Source organism: Thamnophis elegans, chromosome 1 (assembly GCF_009769535.1).
Source record: "Thamnophis elegans isolate rThaEle1 chromosome 1, rThaEle1.pri, whole genome shotgun sequence".
In the NCBI taxonomy this organism is placed as follows: domain Eukaryota; kingdom Metazoa; phylum Chordata; class Lepidosauria; order Squamata; family Colubridae; genus Thamnophis; species Thamnophis elegans.
In genome coordinates this window covers 139695437-139700145 of record NC_045541.1, presented here as the reverse complement: position 1 = coordinate 139700145, position 4709 = coordinate 139695437, and the positions used below count along the sequence as shown (strand labels likewise).

The 4709-nt window shown below is 38.5% G+C and overlaps 1 long non-coding RNA gene across 1 annotated transcript; it reads left to right on the top strand.

The window, feature by feature from the left end:
- The first annotated feature begins 228 nt into the window (after positions 1-228).
- Positions 229-2877, top strand: LOC116512246. The gene is made up of 2 exons (XR_004255860.1): positions 229-1167; positions 1608-2877. It is a non-coding gene; the product is annotated as an uncharacterized LOC116512246 (long non-coding RNA).
- Positions 2878-4709: the final 1832 nt, after the last annotated feature.

The following is a 4709-nucleotide window of genomic DNA, read 5'->3' as shown; positions in this document are numbered from 1 at the left end:
GTCCGCGCCAAAGAAGCGAAGCTTTTGCATGATCAATTAATTTAAGGGAAGGGATTACATCTCCTCGCGGAGGGTTACCCGTTTTTTTCAACCAGTGGACCAACCCATAAAGCATCCGATTGCCGAGGCGTCTTCTCTGGGTATTTTGTGAACGGCTTTCTGATTGGTCGGCGGGACTCTGCAATGGTTGGCACAGATGAGTCGGCCTCCTGGATTGGTGGCCTTGCACCTGCAATGCGTCAAGGAACGATGCTGGCATGAATGTGCTGGAGAGAGTTTTGTATGAATGGCTGAATCCGAAGAGAGACGGGAAGGAGAGAGGGAATTAGGGAGGCTGCAGGCCTTGGGGAACGGTGGGTGACGGGGCGGGTTAGCCCAAAAAGTGCAAAGGTGACTGCAGAGCCTCTCTGCGGCTGCATGGACAGGCACGGGGAAGACCTCCCTTCCCCTGGGCGTTTGCAGCAAGGGAGTCCGGGGCTGGGCTGCCTCCCCGGCAGGGAGAGGAAGGGAAGGGAAAGGAAAGGCAGGGCGTTCATTCCTTCCCTTCCAAGGGGAAAAGCGCTTGTGCCCGACAACCAGCAGCAACGCCTTCTTGCCTCGTTGCCGAGGCGAGCATTTCGGACAGCAGCCCCCTCGCTTGAGAGTTGGGACGGCGATTGCAGACGAAGGGCAGACCCATCCCCATCTGCTTGGCCAACCGTGGGTCGCCACGTGTTTTTCCCGCGGAGAAAAACGCGCCTTCGCCTTGGGGGAACGATCCGTTTCTCTCCCGCGCTCGGCATCTGCACAACGCCAACCGAGAAACGCCTCAGCTTGGAAAGGCTCGGTTGGCCGGACGAGGCGTAACCGCGCCCGGAACTCTTCGGCCTTTTTGGCCGAGAGAGGCTGGTTGGGTGTCGCTCAGCCTCCAACTTGGAGCCGGCTGGGAATAAGACCGGACAGAACAAGTTTTGAACAGAGACCAGGAACTATTCTTTACTGTCCTTTTCGTTGTGCAACCTAATTTTTAAAAAAGGGAGTCCTGCTTGTCTGGTTGCATACACAAACACACAAAGAATCTCAGGTTGGGGGTAAGGGCGGGTCAGCAATCAGCCTGTGAATGTAAAACTTTCACTGGAGTTTCGTGACTGAATATGTAAGACACAACACATGCAGAAGTGTCTTCATGTAAGTCCTCCTGAATCAGATTGTGAATGTTGGATTTATACCTTAAAATGGTCCGTGTACATATGCATAACTTGAATATAAATCAGACTCAACCGATTGATTTTCTTTCTTATTTTCAGTATTTACGATTTAGTCTTGTCACTTGGAAAATAGACAGACGGTTCCTAAGTTGCTTCTCTGCAGTCCTTCCCCCCTCCATCCCAAATTTACTTAGTAATGTCACCTAGTGCAGTAGTATCATTTTATCAATATATGGTTTAAAAAGTTTAAATGAAAAATGATTGTGATATCAGATTATTTTACTGGTACAAATGACATTAGAACCATAGATGCTTTTCTGTGTTGTCTTTTTTTTCCAAGTGAAATATTGATGAGATATACAGGAGATTCCTGAAGGACTAAAGTACCTGTTGAGAATGTAATTGGTTGCTGTTTTTCAGAGAAGCAACTGCAGTGGAAAATGGGTCTCTGGCATCTTTAACATTGGGTACCATGGAGATTTCCAAAAGATGTTCCCATCTCTGCCTAATACCTCTTCCAACAGAATATTAAAGACGAAGGATACTCTCCAGTCACTTACAAAACGGGAATGATGATAATAGCAGAAACTTTTACATTGGAAAAAAAGCTATAGAAGTGGAACTTGCAACAAAATTTTGCAATGAAGATGTTCAGCTATGGCTTATTTCACATACATGCCTGCTACATAGTTTGCAAGTTGAGATTTAATCATTGTATATTCAAAAACATATGCCTCCAGAAAAACATGGAAGTATCCAACTTAATTAATGTTTGTCATATACTTGTATACTAAAGTTGTCACAACTTAGAATCTTCAGATTACCTTGAATTTGTTCTACAGGAGAAAGGATTATAATTCATTGAATAATCAAACAAAATTCATGGTATACAACTGTACAAGTATATTATAGGATGGTACCATCACTGAAATTTATTAGATATATGTAGCTCTGCCATTTTATTGAGCCTGTTTGGTATTACCAAAACAGAAAATATAACAATAATATGATATACATTTATAATTCTTACGTTGTCAGATTGTCATTGGGATTATTACTGAAACTTTCCCCCTATTTATATTTTTTTTCAGAAAGATGACTCAAGTTTGAGTTTTTTTGGCATGGATGTTTTACGTATTTGAACATCTTTGTTTGAATACAATATTGTTGTATATTCTGTTGTATATCGGAAGGCTACAGTTCTTCAAATATAATTGATATCGAGCATTTTAATTTTCACAGTAAGAAACATTTTTGTAATAAAAGAAGAGCTTCAAGCATAATGTTATAAAGCCAGTAGGGATAACATATTATTTTGATGAACAATATAAGTGGGTTGGGGAAGTTTTCCATTTCAAAATGCTGAAGTAAGAGCAAAGTCTCATGAGTTCAACTGGCAATTGTTTTTGAAAATTTGATATCACTGAATTATATTGGCAATATATCCCAAAGAACTGAATAAATTTGAAAAAAAATGTTTTCTTACTGGAGGGGATATTAAGCACTAGCCAATTTATTTTAAAATATTTCACCTAGAACATAAAGCAGTTTTTCTGATATTAGCAGATTAAAATTCTGGAGAAGATCTTTTTCCTGCCAAAACAAAGTTTATGCTTTTCAAAAACAAGTCACATCTTTCCACTCATGTAACAAAGTTTTAAAAAGAAAAAGTAAAATCACAAATCTTACTGATGACCAAAAATGGAAAAAATGTCAAATTGTTTAACAACAACAATAAAATGCAAGAATAAAAGTGAAAAAGTAAAATCATCCAATAGAATCTTCATAGCAAATTTGCACCTTATTTTGGGAGGGTCTGAATAGATATAATACTTTATTGTCTCATAATAGCTATTAATTTGCATAGATCTACCAAGATGATTGCAGTAATATCAATCATTATTGCTGTAATTGTCATTTTTGATATATTTAAGTTTTAACTGAATTATCATAGATTATTGTTTTAAAATTACATTGCCTTTTAACTCTAATCCCCATTTTCCCCCATCTAAACATGTCTCATCAGTGGTGGGATTCACCCAGTTCGCACCACTTCAGGAGAACTGTTTGTTAACTTTCTGAGCAGTTTGGTGAACTGGTTGTTTGAAGAAATCATTAGGGCAGAGAACCGGTTGCTAAATTATTTGAATTCTACCGCTGTGTCTCGTGCATGCCCTTTTATTTGCTAGGGCCAGTGTATGCTGCTTAAATCTTTGCTTAAATCTTACTTTTTAGCTTCTGATATATGGTAGCAAAAAGGCTTGCCTGATATACTAAAACTACATTATGCATCTGATGAAGTGGATACTTTAAAGAATAAATCCTTACTCTTTACAGTAGCTGTTTCAGCAGCAACATACTAATATAGCTCTTTCTCTGGAAACTACAAGGTTACGAGCCTCTGACAGCATAAAAATACAGAGTTGTTCTTTGCAAAGCAAGACAAATGGCAAATGTTCACTTGGTTCTTCTCACAAGCAGTAGTTGCTAAAATTAATCTGCAATAATAAACTTAGTGCTTCAGAAACTTGAGGTTTCTGGCTTCTTGTTGCCCTTCAAAGTCAGAGTTATGAATCAGGCTTATTTATGTATAAATTCCAAGCTCTTTAGAAACCAAACTAGAAATCCCACTTGGATGATCTATTAAGTATGTTATTTTTCTCCTGTTTGCTTGCTGCTATTGTTAGAAATAATCAAGTGAAAGCACATTTGCAATGGATACAGCTTGTTTATAATAAGCCAGGAGTCATTGTATCCATATTTCATCCCATATTTCATTATCAGAAAATATTGCATTTTTTATTGAATAAAACAAACTAGTTATGAAACTAAGATCAAATAAGCTTCAAATGTAAATGTAAAAAAGCAAGCCCTTCTGAAATGCCATGCAGTGAGTACAAAAATAATTTTCTGAGTCTGCACTTGGTGAACTTTGGAAGGAGATTCTAGATTCTATGCTCCAGAAATTTTTGGCACTTTTCTTCTTCCCTCTAGTTGCATTGCAACCATCTTGGAAGTGTATACTACAATATGGGAGAAATACTTTTGGTCTGTTTTTCCCACTAGCAACATTTGTTTACTAGTGACCTTTATCAGAACCCAGCATTTGCTATGGTGATAGAAAGAACTGCCAACATAATAAAATACTGTTTTGTCCGTGCTTTGCTACTGAGTAGTAGCTTGCACTGCAAAACAATTAGGATATGGATGTTTAAATCATAGCCTGAGAAGGAACCAATACTGCATTGTTCAGATGAAGTAAAATTGAGGTTGGCAATCTATCCCAGTGGCACTAAACTAATGAAGAACAGGCTTTCAAGCATGTAATCCTTTCTTAATATGCAATTTACTCAAAAAGTTACTCAGAAACATCAGGACTCAACCTGAGAAGCATAAACTAACCCTTTAGGTAGTTTAAGACTTGTTTGCCACTTTCTTAGAGTTTCCTATTCTACTATGTAGAATGTTGCTGGATATATGTCTACACCAGTGTTTTTCAACCTTGGCAACTTTAAGATGTGT